Source organism: Dioscorea cayenensis, chromosome 5 (genome assembly GCF_009730915.1).
Source record: "Dioscorea cayenensis subsp. rotundata cultivar TDr96_F1 chromosome 5, TDr96_F1_v2_PseudoChromosome.rev07_lg8_w22 25.fasta, whole genome shotgun sequence".
Classification (NCBI taxonomy): Eukaryota; Viridiplantae; Streptophyta; class Magnoliopsida; order Dioscoreales; family Dioscoreaceae; genus Dioscorea; species Dioscorea cayenensis.
The window spans coordinates 12,317,226-12,337,593 of NC_052475.1; the positions used below are offsets into that span (position 1 = coordinate 12,317,226).

General features: G+C 37.3%; 1 non-coding gene across 1 annotated transcript; it reads left to right on the forward strand.

Moving 5' to 3' along the window:
• Positions 1 to 6,382: 6,382 nt before the first annotated feature.
• LOC120262736 lies at positions 6,383 to 6,489 on the forward strand. The gene has a single exon (XR_005536989.1). It is a non-coding gene; the product is annotated as a small nucleolar RNA R71 (small nucleolar RNA).
• Positions 6,490 to 20,368: the final 13,879 nt, after the last annotated feature.

Here is a 20,368-nt window from a genome sequence, read left to right on the forward strand (position 1 = left end):
GTTTTTGGAGGGTTCTACGGCCTTCAACATTGCATTCCTTTGGAGGAGAGTTATTGGGGGAGCTTTTGTCGGCACCGATTCGGTGAGGTGTGCCTTCACCGAAATGCTCCCGAATCCACTCTTTTCATCAAGGCCACATGGATGGGCACACATCCATGCGATAGATCGCGTCGAGTCTTTAATGAAACCACATTGACGAAGCTCTTGTTAATATTTGCACAAGTCAGAACATATGGGTGTGACTACCTTTGTGCCTCTCCACTTTGTGTATTCTCTTGAGTGCAATGGAGATTGGCATACACCTACATGTCTTTGAGCACAACTTGTGTCTTTACGTTTGTTCAATCCAAGAACTTCATCAACAATTGCATCAATGATCTACTTTTGCTTTCTTTCATCCAACTTTGTCTCCACAACCCTTCATACCCAAAAGAAGACATATACACATGAATAAGCGATAAAATCTGATAAAAGTGATACTCAATATAAGAAAAGAATACTTCGTATTACTTATACACAAGCACTTATCAAACTCCCCCACACTTAAACTTTTGCTTGTCCTCAAGCAAAAATAAAACATTAAGGCATCTAAGAAGGAAAATTGAAAGTGCTTAACCTTAGGTTCACCAAAAGTATGCAAAAAAAGCATTCTACAAGTAAGAAAAAAATTCCAACACCAAATAAGAGAAATCAATGCTCTAGCTAAAAACTTGAATAAAAAAGGACAATGAACCTGATATTATGTAGTGTGTGTAAACTCACTTAAGTCAACTCAACATGTACTCCTCAAATCTCTAATTAAGAGGAACTTATTTATATACAAAAAGAAAAGACAAGGTAGTAGCTTCACACATCCTTTAAGGTAGCCCTTTCCTAGGTGGCCGTCAAGATGCCTTTCACACTTTTGAGGTGGTAGTTCTTTCTACCGGGATAGTAGTTTTCACTCATCTCATGAGATAGCTATTTCTCTCATTAGGGCATAACTAGTATCCAACTTATGAGAGTAGCTTCATGCTTCATACGTGGTAGCTCTTTCCACCCCCACTGGACAACAACCAAACACATATTTTTTTCTTTTCCTTTTTCATTCATTCATCCATTTTTTTCAAAGAAATTAAAACAAGTAACAAACTAAAATAGTCTCTTAGACGTCGAACCTGAGTTTCCACAAGGTTTAATGAGTGAGCGGCACAACAAGTGTCAATCGGATAAAAATTTCTAAAAAATTAAAGTAAAACTAGAGCATTAAAACATTCAATGTTAAAAATTCTCTTAAACTTAAGAATACAATCATTGCAACTAAGGTAAACCTCCATTGGCTACATGAGCATGAATAATGAAAGCATAAGTATAGAACATGTGTAATGTGAACTCCCCTGAACTCCTCATGGTACGTTTGACGGAGCTATATGTGTGGAGATGGGAAATTGAAACAATATTCCCCTGAACTCCTAATGGTACATTTGACGGAGCTATATTCATTGAGAATTGAGTTCTAACGGGTCGTGGAGCACACACGACCATATAAAAAGCTACAGGACCGTGCCAATGACTATTCCTCACATTCCAGACTCATAAGACCATCTGCACATATACACAAGGGGGTTCAGTGAAGCTTAACAAAAACAAAATAAACTCGAGTCTATAAAGATATGGATATGAAATACAACTCAAAACAATGGAAAATAAAAGATAAACTTAGAAGGAAGATCCTTTCTGAGTGATACAAGTCCCAAAATAAAATACAAAAATAAAATATGAAAACAATGGAAACAAAGAAAATAAAGACACCTCAAGCGTCGATATCATGCTCGGCCAGCTCTGCTGCTGCTGCTGCTCTGGTGAAACTACTACTGATGGATCAACTGGTACTACTGGTGATGCTGGAGGCATAGGTGGACCTTGAGGTCTCATCAGAAATGGTGAGGTCGCATCTCGCTCAAGTAACTGCTATAAAGTGTCGAGATGCACCATCACCTGTGCATGGTTCATGGCTTGTATCACACGAACCTTAGCCAAGTTTGACTCTAGCACTCTCGAGTCGCTGAAAAGATCGGCACTCGAGGTGGCTCCTGTGCTGCGAGGGGTGCGTTGGTCTCCATCTGCTCGGGTTGTGGCTCTAGTGCGGGCTGAGACCCCTCTCCAGTGTCATCCTCACCCTCGACTATCTCTAGTGCGGGCGTAATCATCACATATAATCCGTCTCTGTATCTCCTGATCATGCCCATGAGTCTCATAGTCTCCAAGCCGAGGGGAGATGGTACAATGATCTTCTCAGCCCCTCAGAATAGCATCCATCAAACCCATGCCCATGATAAGTCTCGTAATATACGGGCTTGAGAAGAGAACTCCGACTCTGGTATACTGGCCTTAGTGACACAGATACTCGGCCAAGATGTGTCCCAAGTGAATCGGCTCACTCTGTAATATAGAATACAAGTAAAGTAACTCCTAGCGACTGAGGACTCCATTACTATTACCATGGCCATTCACTGATTTGCTCAGAACGGCGTGGATATATCTGTGAGAACGACGAGAAAGACATGTAGCCTTGGAGGCCCCAGGCTCATACTGACCCTTGCCACATAATGTACGGTATGCACGCTGACGAGTCAGACTACCTGGGTAATTAGTCGATAACTGCTCGTACTCCTCAGTATCAGTAAAGGCCTCATCATATAGCCTAAGTCAGATGAAGAACTGAGTGACACTCATACTATGGTACTGACTGAAAGCACTGAACTGAATATCATCTATACTGTCGAATCTGCTGTACGATCGGTCAAACTCGAATGATGTTAACACCTCTAATGTCAGCAAATGAATGACTGGCTCTCTAATAAAAAGTAAACGTCACCAACTCCCCACAGATAGTAACTCATCGACCTCATCGGCCATCTTATCACCCAGCTGGATCTCTCACAATGCGCTCAAGTCTAGGAAATGTGACTGCCCAAACTTGAGTCTCGCAAAACGCTCAAATCGAGCCTAATGCTCGGGAATTGCAAACACTATATGCTCGGGAGATGACTCATGGGGATGCTTGCCGGTAGTTTTCTTTGATCTGGGGACCATATTTGCTAGAATTGAAAAGCGATTCATCAAATCAAACCCAAAACCTAATTTTGTAGAAATCCACATGGTCGTGTGGAAATTCCACACGCCCATGTGGATCTTTCGGGCGTGAAAGCCACATGGCCGAAATGTGAAAATCCCCCAAACACATCACAAATTCATTCTAAAAACTTTCTAAAAGTATTCATCAACCATTCAACCATGAAAAATAGTTTAAAATCAACACCAAAAGCAAAAGAAGTCAAAATTTGGTGAAGAGAAAAGAAGAGAGGAGCTTACCGATGAAATGAGAATGAAAACTTCGAATGCGGCCAGGAAACTCACTCAAATCTCTATAAATAGACGGAGAAGGATCGGGAAGGTGAGGAGAGGTGTTCTTTGAGCATTTGGGAGTTAAAGAATGAAGGGGCGTGAGTAGGTTTTAAAGAAAAGCCGTGCCTCTTGGCGTTCTGTGCATCCAAACGGGTTTGTGGAAATTACCCACGCCCATGTGACTCCCACAGGGTTGCTCAAGGGGGAAGACACATGCCATGTGTGCTCTCGAGATAGAACTTTTTGCCTCTAAATGCATCCACATAGGCGTGTGAAAATTCCCCACGCTCGTTTGCCTGACCCACAGGGGCACCCACACACCCTTGTGGCTTCTCTGTCTTCCTGAGAAATCAACTAAATGTTCCATACGCCCTGTGTAAATATCACACGGACGTGTGGTGTCTCATAGGGGTACTTATAGGGGCACTAACACGCCCTTGTGTTCTCCCAGGATGGAGGAGAAGTTCTGCAGAGTTTCACATGGGCGTGTGGAAATTACCCACGCTAGTGTGCCATTCACAGGGTCATCCATAAGGGTAGACACACGCCCCTATATCTTCTCAGGATGGAGTCTGAGAACTCTGTAGAGATTCATACGGCCGTGTGGAAATTACCCACGGGTATGTGACCGTCACAAGGCCGTTCATAAGGGTATACACATGCCCTTGTGTCCTCTCGGGATGAGCTCTGAATAGAAACACACGGTCGTGTGAAAATTTCACATGGCTGTGTGTCTTCTCTAGATGACTTAGAAAATTTACAAACTCTGCAAAGAAATTTCTGCAACAAGTATACACTTATAGAGACTACACAATCATTGAAAAACTGACCAGAGAAAACATGAAAACGTGCTCAAACGACGTAGAAACTTCGCCAATCACAATTAAGCACACTAAAACACCAATAATCCATGAGAAAAGCACAACAATATCATGTAAAAATCAAGACACCAACACTAAAGCTCTTATTCATGCAAACATTAAACTGAAACTAGAAAAATAGTAAAGGCTTGGGTTGTCTTCCAAGAAGCGCTTGTTTAATGTCACTAAGCTTAACGTACCTATTCTTAACTCATTGGGGTTCATGAATGAAAATTGCCCTCTTACCTACAACTTGAAAGCATGATGAACATAATTGTTTCATGGTAGAGGGAGAGTTATTATCGAGTTTGTTACCACACAAGGGTTCATCACCCTTACTCCGTGAATGCACATCCCCATTAGCATTGGGGCGCTTCTTGTGACATCTCCTTACTCTTTTCATCTTTTAACCCATCCTCTTTATAATCCCGGGGTAAGTTGCAACTTGTCCTCTAAACCAAGTGATAAGACTTTTTTATTCTCTACTTCTCAATCTAGCAACCCCTTAAATGGGTCTGGACACATCATTTCCTGCACGTATTCATCAATTAACTCATTAGTAGTGTCAAGAAAATACAAAGTGTCATCAAAGTCAAGAGAATGTCGAATGGCTTCGGTAGGCGGTATGTCAACTTGTCATCACCAACTCTTAATGTCAACTCCCCACCGTCCATGTCAATGAGAGGCTTGGAAGTGCGCAATAATGACCTCCTAAGTATCAATGTAACCTCGGCATCCTCATCAACATCCAACACCACAAATTTTACAGGAAATATGTACTTGTCAACTTTCATGAGTATATCTTCAATGATGCCCCTCGGATATCTAACTGTTCGGTCGGTCAATTGAAGTGTCATCCGAGTGGGCCTAGGCTCTCCCAAGCCTAACTTCTGAAAGAATGTGTAAGGTATGACGTTGATGCTAGCCCCTGAATCCACTAATGCCTTCTCTTCACCCAAGTTACCAATATTACATGGAATGATAAAGCTTTTGGGGTCTTTCTTCTTGTTCGGCATATTCTTTTGCAACACCACCGAGCATGAAGCATCTAGAATCACAGATGCACTCTCCTCCACCTTCCTCTTGTTGGTCAAGAGGTCTTTGAGAAACTTTGCGTAGCGAGGTATTTGAGATAATGCCTCCACAAATGGGATATTGATGTGCAACTACTTAAATAGACCCAAAAACTTTTTGTATTACTAACCATTTTGGTTATTCTTCAACCTTGAAGGATAAGGGATTCTTGGCTTGTAAGGTGGGGGTGCCACCTTTTTCTCTTTAGCTCTCTCCTCAACCTCCATGACCCTGGGTGACTTAACATTTGTCTTCTCACTATGGATTCTACTCTCAACCTCACAACCACTTCTCAAAGTGATCACCTTCACATGTTCTCTTGGACTGGTGTCTGTGTTGCTAGAAAAACTCCCTTGGGGTCTTTCCGAGAGTGACTTCACAATTTGTCCCACTTGGTTCTCCAAGTTGTGCAATGATGTGGTGTGGTTGCGAAGTGTGGCTTCAACCGATTAAAATCTTGTATTTGAGGATTGAATGAACTTGGTCAAACCTTTCTTTAAATTAGTCATCCGGTTCTCCAACTTTGAAACTCAATTCTCCATGTTCGGGGCTTGTTGTTGTTGTTAGAAACCTGGTGGTATCATAGCCTTCTGTTGCCCTTGATTACTCCAAGAAAGGTTTGGGTGGCTCCTCCACCCTGGATTGTAGGTATTGCTATACAGATTTCCTTGACCTCTCATTGCATTGCCTACAAAATCCACTTGTTTTACTGAGGATGTACCACCAATAGAAATCGGGCAATCAGATGAAGTATGTCCTTCCCCACACCCAGTACAACTCATCACTGCCACCACTCTAGGAGAAGTTAGAGTATCTAACTTCTTACTCAATGACTCAACCTGGGTCACCAATAATGTGACTGCATCAATCTCATGAAGTTCGGCTACCTTCTTTCTATCCCATGTATTCCACTAATAACTGTTCATAGCCATCTCTTCAATGAGCTGTTGGGCTTCTTCAGGGATCATGCTTTTAAAGTACCTCCTGCTACAGCAACAAGTAATTACTTTGTACTTGGGTTCAAACCATTATAAAAGGCATGGATAATCATCCAATCGGGGAACCCATGCCGAGGACATTTTTGCAAGAGATCCTTAAACCTATCCCATGTCTTAAAAAGAGAATCCAATTTCATTTGCATAAAAGAGGATATTTCATTCCTAAGCTCTGCAGATTTTTCGGGAGGAAAATACTAGGTAAGAAAAGCTTCTACCATCTCCTCCCATGTAGTGATCGATGCTCTAGGTAATGAATGTAGCCATTGCTTTGCTCTCCCTTTCAAGGAAAATGGGAAGACCATCAACTTGATAGCATCATCTGTGACACCATTAATCTTGAGCATGTCGTACACTTCTAAAAAGTTCTCAATGTGATTTTTTGGATCCTCATCGGCTAAACTATTGAAATTGTGCCAACTGCTGTAACATCTGGATAAAGCCTGGCTTGAGCTCAAAACTCTGAGCTGTGATCGGTGGCCACATAATACTAGATTGCGTGCCAAGAATTATGGGTCTGGTATAATCTGAGAGTATCCTCTACTGCTCATGATGCTATGCCATATTATCAGACTCTTCATCTTCTATCTCAGCTTGATTTGACTGTTCTTGCACAAGTTCTTTTCCCCGTCTATGAATTCTTCTTCCAATATCTGGATCACCTTCAACCAATATCGAAAGGTTTCCTCGGGTCATAACTTGGAGTTGTAACCAAAGAAAGGAAAAAAAACAGAACGATGGAAGAATAAGAAATTGTGAAATAGAACAAGTGATGAATAGCTAAAATAGCAAAGTGCAAAATGCTTTCAAAATGCCTATTCTCCGGCAAGGGTGCCAAAAACTTGACACACCCTTTGCATGTGTGTACCGCAAGTGCACGGGTTATCGAAGTAATAAAGTACCCTGGTGAGTGGGTAGTTATATCCATAGGGAATAGTGCTCAGAAACACAAGAATTTCTATTTAATAATAGTGAAAACAATTGAGGAGTTGCGTGAATAATATCAATGCAAATAAAAGTAGAGAAAAGAAAAAGAAGCATAATAGGGATAAGAAGAGGAAATCGATAGAGAGATGGGGCCCCCAGACATGGCTCACCCTAGGACTATTATTTTAAGTTCAAGACTAATCATTATGCCTCCTAATTGATGCTTAATGAGTCGTGGACATCTAAAGACACACGATCCCAAACCTAAGGTCAACCGTGAGTAAGCCTACACTATGCCCCCGCGGAAAGGGATACTCTCAACGCCTCATACTGTGTGTGGTTGCATTAAGCTCTAGGGACTCCAAGTGATAAACCCTATTTCCTAAAATAGATCTAACCTTTTGGTCAAAGCAAAAGACCCCTAGTCAAGATTAAGCCTCAGTACCAATGATTACTTCAACACTTCACTATGTTGCTTGCATAACTAAGCCCAGTAGGGTTTGTCTCTTAGCATTTCACTCTATCATGACCACAAAGAACTCTTGGAACGTGGAGGTAGGATAAACCTTGCTTTGTCTAATCCTAATGGAGTGCCACTCATCCACGAGGATTACCAAAATGGATTCGCAGCCCTAGTGTCACTCTAAGGAAAAATCAATACAACAAGCTTTCATGGATGGAACTCAATTAAAACATCAATTAAAGAAGCTTAATAAAGGTCAATGAAACAAAATCATCCTAGGGTTTACAAGTCCAAGCACCCAATAGGGGTTTAGATCTCCATGGAGCAATATACAATCAACAATGAAATCAATAGTGAAAACATGCAATACATAGATAAGACCCCCTTGTAGTCCGTATCGATGGTCTTGTGGAGCCGCTTCGTCTTCTCCAAAGGTTCCCTTATCAAGCCTAGAGCACACCTTGTAGAATCTGTGCCGATGAAAGCTCCCCCAATAACTCTTCTCCAAAGGAACGCGATGTCGAAGGCCGTTGAACTGCTCCAAAAACCTAGGCAAAGCCTCTCCAAACCCTAGCCGTGAGCACCTCCAAAGATGGGCAAAAGATGGGGGAAAGATTGGGAAAAAGATCCCCCAATAACTCTCAAAACGCGGTATTTATAGGGCTAGAATCGGGCATCCACATGGGCATGTAGAATTTCCACACGCCCGTGTGAATTTCCAGGTCTTTATTTTTTGCGCGCTGTGAATAGTAACTGGTACAGTAATTTTCCTACAATGTCTTTACTACAGTAAACTGCTATAGTACTTCACCGAAATGCTCCCAAATCCACTCTTTTCATCGAAGCCACATGAATGGGCATACATCCATGCGGTAAATCACGTCGAGTCTTCAATGAAACCACATTGATGCAGCTCTTGCTAATGTTTGCACAAGTCAGAACATATGGGTGTGACTGCCTTAGTGCCCCTCCACTTTGTGTATTCTCTTGAGCGCAATGGAGGTTGGCACACACCCACATGCCTTTGTGCACAACTTGTGTCTTCACGTTTGTTCAACTCAAGAACTTCATCAACAATTGCATCCATGATTTACTTTTGCTTTCTTTCATCCAACTTTGTCTCCATATTCCTTCATGCCCAAAAGAACACAAATACACACGAATAAGTAATAAAATCTGATAAAAGTGATGCTTAATGTAAGAAAAAAATACTTCGTATTACTTATACACAAGCACTTATCAACATTCCTAGCGAAGACCTGAGAAATTACAAAACATCTTAAGAGACAAGTGGAATTACATAGCAAGCTATAAATTCCTGCATCTATATAAAAAATTTGTAAGCTGTAAATTCATGATACAAAAGACAAGATAAACTACTAAATAATAAAGCTAAATAGTTAAAAAATTAGAGGTTTAAAAGTCTTAAAAGAACTTCATGGAAACTCCAACTATATGCCCAAGTACATTGATTGGGTTGACTCTGATTTATTACACTTAATTACATGCATAATACAAATTAAGAAAATGTAAGTGGCCCTAGTAACACATGATAGCACAAAAATATAGAAACTTGGGAGTCAAATCTACCTAATTAGCCCCCTTAGACACTCTTCCTTAATTGCGGAGTGAATCAAAAATCATTTTGCCCTATACTTCTTGAGATCATCATCTTTCACTAAGAAAGATATAGCTCTACTATTGCCAACCATCAACCAATTATAGGCCTTATTAATCTCACAGCTAGAGTAACCATGTGCTTTCCAAGTTCATGCACTCCTTAGTCAAGTCTTTAGCAAAGGCTAATGTATGAGTAAAATTCATTGCTGCAAATCCCTTTTTAAGTATGTTATTCATCTCTTGTATTACCTCATCTTTAGATATCAATTTTTGTTTTCCTTCTCTTCTTTTTTTTTTCTCTTTTTTTTTGTTTGATTGGAAGTTATTGTTGTGGGTTATGAGCTCTCTTATTGGTTATGGATGGGTATTGGCACATTAACATGAAAATATTTCTCCTCTAAAGATATATCATCAAGACCACCAAATTTGAGACAGTAGGCAAGACTCAACATTATTATATATATTTGTGCCAATTTCATCTCCAAAGTGAACAAAACATCATCCATTTGCTTCATCATTGCCATAAATAACTTAAAGTAGGTAATGATCTTCAATCTGCTTGTTTAGGAATGACACAACTTGTGGATTAATTTGGTATATAGTAAATAGTTAGTAAACAATTTAAATAAAAATTACTTCAAAGTAAGTTATTAGGAAGCATAAATAAAAATTGATTAAAAATAAATTAATTCTTTCACATAGTGCTCATACTATGATTCCCCATGATTATCATCTTCAATCTATCATCCCAACCCATTCCACTTAACCCTCTTAGTTTTTTTTTTAATCATTTCTCATCACTTGCGAATTGTCCTTAGATGGTTGGACACATTTGCTTCAATGACTATGATACCAAACTTATTTTTCATTGCAGTAATAGCAGCATGAAATGACTGGGGTTTGAAGCCCTTGACATCTTTGAAACTCTGCTCAACTTGAGAAGCTATGAATTTTTTTTTAAAGAAACACCGTTTAGTTGTTGTCCACCTTTGATTGCCATTGGTTTACTTTATAGGGGTTCTCATTGTTAACACTTGACTATCCACTGGCATCCTTATGCTATCGATTCTATAATTGGCAAAACATTAGTAGAATTACAAATAACTAAAATTTTTGAAAATTATTATTGAGTGTAACAGAATAAAGCTTCATAGTGAATTTATTAAAATGAACCATATATTCTTTCACACACAAAGATTTAATCAATGTTCATATTATACTAACTTTGTTTTTGAACCATTATAACACATTCCTTTAGAAGATATTCTAGAGAAATTTATTCCACCAAAAGTTTTTTATATAATAGTGAGGGATCTCAGTTTATATATTCTAGAGAAATTGTATGTCAATGCTTAATTTTGGATTTTATTAAATCAATAACAAATTAATATTATTGTGGCTGACTTCTTACTAACTTGTTTGCTTGCTCATATATGTCTTCTACCTTCACTAGCTTCTCTTAGAATTTATTTACTTTTTACTAAAGCCATTTTAGCAGCTTGTACATAATAGAATGCATTGTAGACATTAGCCATAGAAAGATAGGTGTGTCTTTCTGATAAGTGATAAACTGATTATATTTTCTATATCATTTAACTGAATTTAGTATGAAATTATACTTGTTTAGATCTCATTAGTACGAAATTTCATTCATTTATTCACAACAACCTTTATTTCTATTTTAGGAAGAAAGAATCAAATTCAAGGATGTTTTGAAGCAAAATAAAGCAAGTTGTTGAATCAAAGCTACACCATCACTCACAACGGGCATTATGGCAACTCATAACACCTGTTGTCTACACTTACAACTACCATGATCAAGCTGTGGTAGCATGAGCTCACTGGTAGCAACATGAAGCCATAACAACCTCACAATGGCCATTGTGAAGTCCATAATGGTCGTTGTCAAGACACATAATGCCCACACACCGTGCTAGGAGGTGACTTGGAGTTCAAGCAACAACTTACTCACAACGGGCATAGCAACGCCCATGGTAAGGCCGTTGTAGAGCCAATTATTATAAATACCCCAATATTCTCTAAATTCAGAGAGACTCTTTTGCCGAATAATATAGGGCAGCCCAATTTCTAGAGATCTGAGCGGTGTCAGATGGAGTTTCTTCCATAATCCAGTGGATTCTGGAGGATTTCTCAAGAGTACATCAATGAGCATCATCAAAGAAGATCACGCGTGATAGGTATCTTCAAAGCTCATCATTAGAGGGGGCGTGAGTGACACACATCATCCAGACAATCTTGGGATCCTCTAATCCCCAACCTTTGGAGAACTATTGGAGGGAGTTAGTTTAGGAATACATAAAAGCTTATTTATTTTTTATTTGATTTTGTAGTTCTCTTGTGTTTTGATCCTTTGTTTGTTATGATCCATAAAAACCTAATTCAAGGGAAATTGTATGTCTAGTCCCTCATTTATTATTTGTGAATCTTGATTGATAAATATAAATTGTTCTAATTTTCATAATCATTGCATGTTCTTAATTGATTGTTACATGTTGATGTGGATAAGGAGGATATGCCCCCATGTTGATGACGCCATGCCATCATAGATCTATGCATGTTCTAAGATGTTAGGCATAGCTAAGTTTTCGAATTAGGGATTGATTGTCCCTTAGGCTTAGGGTCTGATTAGTCTTTTTTCGTGGGATTCCCACATTTAAGGCAAAAACCTAGGAGGCTGGGGTGGTAGAGATTTCATCTCAAGTTCCTAGTGGTTTAGACCTAGTTACCATGGTTCATTGGGGCTAGTAGGCCTTTGAATTTCTTGGTTCGAACCCAGAACTCGATTGACACTTTACGCTTATCATAATTAATAATCAAGATACTTATAGTACATACTCCCAACTCCTTCTAACTGTGCTTAGTGTCATCTCTAATTGTATTGTTTAATAGTGTTGTACAATTAAACTAAAGAAAGAGCATAACGATTAGGTTATTGATTAAGTGAAAAAAAAGTAATAGGAGCCTCTCTCCATTCCTGGGGAAATACGACCCTCATGTTCACCCATGAGGTATTACTTGATGACCCGTACACTTGCCGTATAATGGACCAATTGTAGTATTAAGTACATACTAGCATGCTTATATATTTGCATAATTTACACACCCATAACCCGTCTGCTACTTTCATAGTCCATTAGATCGTACGCTGGGAGCGGAAATTTTCTTAGATGACTCAGACAAGACCTACATTTGAAATGAAATCTATCTATCTAAATAGAATCAAGAAAGACTCAATTCTTAAAGTGAGCTCGAAATAGCCTTAGCGGGACTTTGGGCAAACTGCAACTAGAAGAAAGGCGGGGCGAGCGACTAACTATTAATTTAGTGGCTCAATATGATACTCAGCTACTCATCGATGCACATGTTCACCAGCTTGAAGCTTTGAACATGATAACTAGTGCTTTGAGTGACCATCTTATTACTTCACTGATAAGCTTCATGCATTTTATCCTTGGGCCTTTGATCTCTTTATCTTAGATCCCTCAGTCAATTTGTGATCATCTTTAATAACTTGTCTTATTGAGCAAGTATGTTAAGCTACATGTGAAATGTTCTCCCTAGGTAATTATTGTGTTAAATGGTGAAGTTGTTCAGAATGTTGATATAAACCTGACTATTAATTTAGTGTTCTTATAGTTCATATTTATTTTCCTTAATAAACCTAACTATTAATTTAGTTAATTAGAATGTTGATATAAACCTGACTATTAATAATACCTTTGTGACATGACCAAATATAGCTGAATTTTTTTCTGAATTATTATTGAGTGTAACAGGATAAAGCTTCATAGTGAACATTTTTTAAAAAATAACAAATATAAAATTTGTTAAAAAAAATAGGGAATTAGTTGTTAACTACAATCCCAGAATATTAAACAAATAACCAAGAAATAATAGTATAAGGCATGATCTTGAAAAAAAGTTCAGTTTTATCATATAGATAAAAAGTAATTATCTACTTGCTTACCCACATATCTCGTGCAATTTTCTCTTGACGTGTCACCCATTATGGGCCTCCTCTCTTTGCTCCCTCTCTCGACTTTGTGAGTGTGGCCGATGCAGTGTCCATTTTTTCTCAGAAGGAATGAAAACATCTTCATCCACGCTTAAGATGTAATTATGAAAAATACATGCGGCCAAGATTAGTTTAGCCTAAGTTTTGAATGGAAAGAATGGCCTTTGTGAGAGAATTTCAATACATCCCTTAAGACAATTTAAAGCATGTTCAATATTGGTACAAACCGAAGACTGACAAAGGTTAAAAAGTTCTTTATAGTTGGTGTTCTTGAGCCAATTTCTTTAAGATGGTATCTGACACCCTTTTTGGGAGATATAAATCATGATCTTGTAGTGTAATTAGCATCAACCAAGTAATACTTCCCCAGGAAAAAACAAGGATTATAGTTGAGAAAATTATAATGTTTATGTTATTCATATATACTAACCCATATATTAACAAGCTAATTAAAATAAATACCTTTAAGGACTAATAAACAATTTAGTCTTTTAAGTGCATCATGTAATACTAGAGCGTCATGTGCTGAAGCTTCCCTCTAGCAAAGACATATGTAAATTGTAAGTTAAAGTCTACAGCAGTGAGTACATTTTGTGTAGGGTATGGTTTTTGCTAGGGGTGCAATCGAGCCAAGCAGAGCCAAGCCGAGCCGAGCTTTGTAGTGTTCGAGCTCTGCGTGACAAAATTAGCTACAGGATCTAGCTACAGGATCTAGCTTGGCTCGAGATAGTAAAATTAAGCTCAATTGTTCTTTGAGCTCCATTCGAAGAAAGCTCATTTATGATAAAAAAAAACTCGAGTTTAAGCTCAAAAAGGTAAAAGTTCGAGATTAGCCTGTTAATGAGCTTGTTAATCTCATTAAATCACATTAAGCTCAAGTTTGAGCTCATTAAGCCTGTAAGTTTGAGCTCAATCTCCAATTCAAATCAAAATGAAAATTTAAAATATTTTTGCCTACAATGTTCTAATGCAAGCCAAAATAATTTAATACAAGTCATAAATTAATTACTGAAAGAGAAATTGTCTGGTAAGCCCATAATTAAAAATGTTAAGAAACCACAATGCCTAAAAAAAAAAATAGGCCCAAACTACAAAAACAAAACAAAAAAGAATACCCTCATTGTTCAAACGGTATTTGTACATTGTCAATATATTATTCTAAATTGACCAACATATGCACATTTATCAGATCATCAAACTATTGGCCTCCTCCATGTATTTTACATCACACTAGAACCTCCAAACACTATCACAAGATAAAAAATCCTTGATACCTCAAATCTAATCCATGATTTAACAAAAAATCACCAATTAGAAACATTCAAATATCTATTGGAAAAAAGGACAGAATTTTATCAAAACAAAGCAAATGAATTAATCATTCAAAAAGAAATTCAATGCTAGAAGTTTCTAAGTGTCTGAGGTACACTAGAGCTGCTATTTGATCACTCCAAAATCCTAATAAATATAGCATGACTTGATGCTTTTTAATTGAAATCAGACATCATTTGCCAATATGTAGTATTTCATAATTAAAAGTGAAATTAACATATTTAAAATTGATCCATGAAAAAGAACTAAAGAAAATATAAATTTGGAAGCAATTATTATCATGTGTACAAAAGAAAATAGACTTATTCAACATTATGAGCCATTCTAGTTATGTTAATGTTGATGCTTCCGTGCAGAGAATTTAAGAGGTCTATTTATTGTAAAGTCCAATTTACACAATAAGGCCACTCTAAGCTAACACTGCTTAGGCTACACAAAGCCTTTTTCCTTTTTCCTTTTTTTTTTCTAAAAGTGTAACGCAACAAAGAAGACATCTTTGACATAATCATTGTGATAAAAATTCAAAGTTCAGAGATTACAAAATACAATATATTTGGCAACATTTGGGTATACTTGTTAAATCTTCTTTCACAACCCTCACAAACTTGGTAGCTCAACCACTAGCAGGTGGTCCAAAAATTTATCATAAGTTACAATTCAAATTTCAGCCTTTTCAAATGAGTATTTTTCTTCCTCATTTTCTAACTAACTTGACCACCATCACATCTTTGCCAAATTTTATCATGATCAATATAAAAAGAAGGAGATAAATAAAAATCAAAACCATGTGAACATTTGAATGCTTAGCCTATGTATTACTTGAGGTATATTTTAATTTAAAGCATGGAGCAGATAACATCAACCACAATAATGAATGAGAAAACTCATGACATGTATAATTCAAGTAACAACCTTTAATTAATAACTCAAGCTTGAAAACAATTAGCTTGAAAATAATCACATAAGATTCTAATTTCTTTCACTTAATGAAATTATTAAGTGAATTAATTAATGATTTTGTGCTTGTGATTTGAACCAAGTTGTGGGGACTATTACAAATTATTTTCATGTTTTCATTCACTTGGTAGACAAGATAACAAGTTAATCATATGCTCTAAGTTTATTTGTTATTTAATTATTTCAAATTAATGTTCTATATGATTTAAAATTTAACATCATGCATGGTAATCTGTAAACTAAAACATATATCTATTGATCATGATTATCATTAATAATTTAAAGTACTGAATACAATACCTTAAGGTAATGCCACCTCCACAATATCTTCATTGTCCTTCAAATACAAAAGTACATGAAGTCCAATGCATGATAATTGTATAATATTAACTTGAGTCATGATAATTGTAAAATATTAACTAGAATCAAGAACACATCTATATACTACTCTAGGCATAAATATTACCTCATTTTTTACTCTTTATTCCATAGAAAGCACACAACTAATCCCCTCCACATAGCAATACTTGAATTGTATTTGCTCTCAAGGATGACCAATAAGTACCATTTATGTACTTTACTCCCCACACTAAACACCAAGTCCGATGCAAAAATTGTTATTGGAACTGATAGTATATCACAAGCCATTTTTTTTTTATAATATTGTAGACTTCATACTATTCAACCTCCACCATTCCAATGCATCAAATTCAAAATCTTCATCACAAATGTGAGCATCTTCTTCCAAATAAACATCTATTTCAGACTTCATTTGTTCCATCATAGTGTCAACATTTCTTATGTTATTATCAAATTATGCTCTTTCCCTACTTTTCGCTTTCCCATTAGAGATAGAACTACAACCTTCTTTTTGACTTTGCGAATCACCTTGAATTTCTTTATCAACATTATTTACCTTGTGAGCCTCAAGTTACTCTTGATAAAGCATGTGCAAGGTCTCACGAACAATAGCTATGTGCTCAATAGAATCAACTATAGAATAGATATTCAAAATTAATATTCAATCAATTGCATTTTGTTTCTTGGATCCAAAATAGTCATTATATACATCACCAAGTTACATTCTCCCCAATATTGATCAAATTTATCTTTCATTCTCTTGATCATTGCTTCCATATAGCTATCTTCATCAGCATAAGCATTATACAACATCTTTTTGATATTCCAAAGCTCAGGAAGAAACATGTTTGAAGTTGGATATTCAACACATGTAATGACATGAAAGAGTTGATTAAATTATAAAAAAATAAAGAAAAATTCTTCTTCATGTATACTATAACTTTTAGAAAATAAAAAGTTAAAAGTTAGATATCCTATACCTGAAATTATCTTGGTTACTTCATTAAACTCTTCAGGGAATGTACAAACTTCTTTTACTTTTTTTCCAATCTTCTTTACTTAGTAGAAAAATTATAAGAGGGATCTCTTAGTTGATATTGGTGGAAAAATCTTTAAACTCCAAAGCAGTTGATAACATTAAGAATGTTGAATTGCATCTTATACTACAGTCCATAATGAGCTTCTTTGATGGAAATTGTAGTTGTTTGGCAATTTCACTAAACACAAGAAGCCGGCTCTCTCCTTGTCTTATGTACTTCACATTTCCACGTACATTTCTTGTTATCTCTTGCATTTCAGAAAGACCATTTTGTACTAGAAGATTCAAGATATGTGCACAACATCGAACATGGAATAATTTGCCTCCAAGAGGAAGCTTATTCTTATAAGAAAGATTCTCTTTCAACATTCTAATGGCCGAATCATTATAAGTTGCATTATCAGTAGAAATCATCCATACTTTATTTTCAATTTCCCATTCTACCAAACACTTGTGTGCATCACATCACTAGTGTGAGGTGGTGGAACATCACTAAAATTCAAAATACGCTTGTAGTATTTTCATCACATCACACTAGAGTCTATATAATTTAGAGTCTATAATATGACATGTTAGAGCCATATATGAAATCTTTTGCCCCGACTTTCATAAATCCATAGTCACAATAACTTTTTTAGTACTTTCTAACAATGCTGTCACTTTCTTCTTGTTCACCTCATAGCTAGTTACACAATCTTTCTTTGCAGCTATGTGAGAAAACTTCTGAAAATGTGGAGATGTGGTCCTTACCAACAAATTAAAATATCACACTCTGCAAAATTAAAAGGTAACTTATGAACTAGAAGCATGTGCGGAAAGATCTCTCTTATCTTTGCTTGATCATATTTGAAATTCTGAACAATATTGATGCTTTCGGTCTCATTTAAAGTTATTGTAATGCTAATTTGTTGTTGGTCTTTAAGTTCACTTGCCTTCTCACACAATTATTCATGTGCCTCAAAAAATGTGTTGTTGACACACCCTTTGCGTGTGTATCGCAAGTACACTGGTTGTCAAAGTAATAAAAGTACCTTGGTGAGTGGATAGTCATATCCATAGGGAATAGTGATCAGAAACACAAGAATTGCTATTTAATTATGGTGAAGATGAATCAATAGTGGTGCAAACAATATCAATGCAAATAAAAATAAAGAAAACAAGAGATAGAGAGACGCAATAAAATGATAGGAGAGGCAATTGATAGGAAATGGGGCACCCGGACATTGCTCCTCCTAGGACTATTGTTTCAAGTGCAAAACCAACTATTATGTCTCTTAACCGATACTTAATGAGTCATGGAAATCCTAAACTACACGGTCCCAAACCTAAGGTCAACCGTGACTAACCCTACACTATGCTCCAGTGGAGAAATCGTTTAATTTCAACACCTCACATCGTATAGGGTTGCTTAAAGCTCTAGGGACTTCAAGTGATAAAACCTATTCCCTAATATAGATCTAACCCTTTGGTCCAGGTGAAAGACCCCTAGTCAAAATTAAGCCCAGCACTAAGGATTACTTCAACGCTTCACTCTGCTGCTTGCGCAACTAAGCCCCAGCAGAGTTCCTCTCTTAGCACTTCACTCTATTGTGACCGCAAAGAACTCTTGGATCACGGAGGTAGGATAAATCACACCGGAAGGAAAAGGAGACGTTCCACTACCTCTCGACTCACCCTCACAACCCTCTCTAATCTTACTTTGTCTAACCCTCATGGTGTGTCACTCACTCACAAGGATTACCAATGTAAATTCTCAACCCTAGTGTCACTCGAAGGGAAAATCAATTCAACAAGCATTTAAGATTAGAACTCAATTAAAACATCGATTAGAGAAAACATAATAAAAGGTCAATGAAACAAAATTATCCTAGGGTTTACAAGTCCAAGCACCCACTAGGGGTTTAGCTCTCCATGGAGCAAGATAAAATCAATAATGAAATCAAAAGTAAAAACATGCAATCCATACGTAAAACCCCCTTCTAGTCTGTATCGATAGTCTTGTGGAGTAGCCTCGTCTTCTCCAAGGGTTTTCTCATCAAGCCTAGGGGACATCTCTCCGAATCGATGCGGATGAAAGCTCCCCCAATAACTATATTTTAAAGGAACACGGTGTTAAAGGCCGTAGAACTACTCCAAAAGCCTTGCCAAAGCCTCTCCAAACCCTAGCCGTGAGCACCCCAAAGATGAAAAAAGATTGGCAAAGATCCTTTAAATAGCTGAAATCATGACTTAAATAGGGCTGAAATCGGTCATCCATAAGGACGTGTGAAATTTCTATACGCCCGTGTTAATCTCCAGGAAATGAATTTTTGCGATCTGTGAACAGTAACTGCCATAGTACTTTTGTTACAGTGACTGCTATAGTACTTTGCCAAAATACTCCCGATTCCACACTCGTCATCGAGGCCACATGAATGGGCACACATTCATGTGGTATATCGCATTGCGTCTTCAATAAAAATCACCTTGACGACGATCTTGCTAACATTGCACAAGTCAGAACACGCGAATGTAACTACCTTTGTGCTCCTCCAAACCATGTATTTGCTTGAGCATAATGGAGGTTGGCACACAATCACGTGTTTTTAAGCACAACTCGTGTTTTTGAGTTTGTTCACTTCAATATTTCATCAACAAAGTGCATCCATGATCTACTTTTGGCTCTTTTCTTTCATAATTATCTCTGACACAACGCCCTTTTGCATGTGAACCACAAGTACACGGGTTTGTCGAAGTAATAATACCCTGGTGAATCGGTAGTTGTATCCATAGGGAATAGTGATCAGAAACACAAAGATTGCTATTTAACTAGAATGAAGATGAATCGATAGTGGTGTGAACAAAATCAATGAAAATGGAAATAAGGAAAGAAGAAAGAAGAGAGACACTATAAAAATGAATGAGAGGAAAGACAATCAATAAAAAGTGGGGCACCCGGACTTTGCTCCCCCTAGGACTATTGCTTCAAGTGCAAAACCAACTATTATGTCTCCTAAATGATGCTTATTGAGTCATGAAAATCCTGAAATACACGGTCCCAAAAATAAGGTTAACCGTGACTAACCTTATACTATGTCCAGGTGGAGAAATCTCTCAGTCTCAACACCTCACACTGTACAAAGTTGCTTAAAGATCTGGGGACTCCAAGTGAGAAACCTTATTCCTTAACAAAAATCTAACCCTTTGGTCCAGGCGAAAGACCCCTAGTCACAATTAAGCTCAAGTACTAAGGATTACTTCAACGCTTCACTCTATTGCTTGTGCAACTAAGCCCCAACGGAGTTCCTCTCTTAGCACTTTACTCTATTATGAACATAA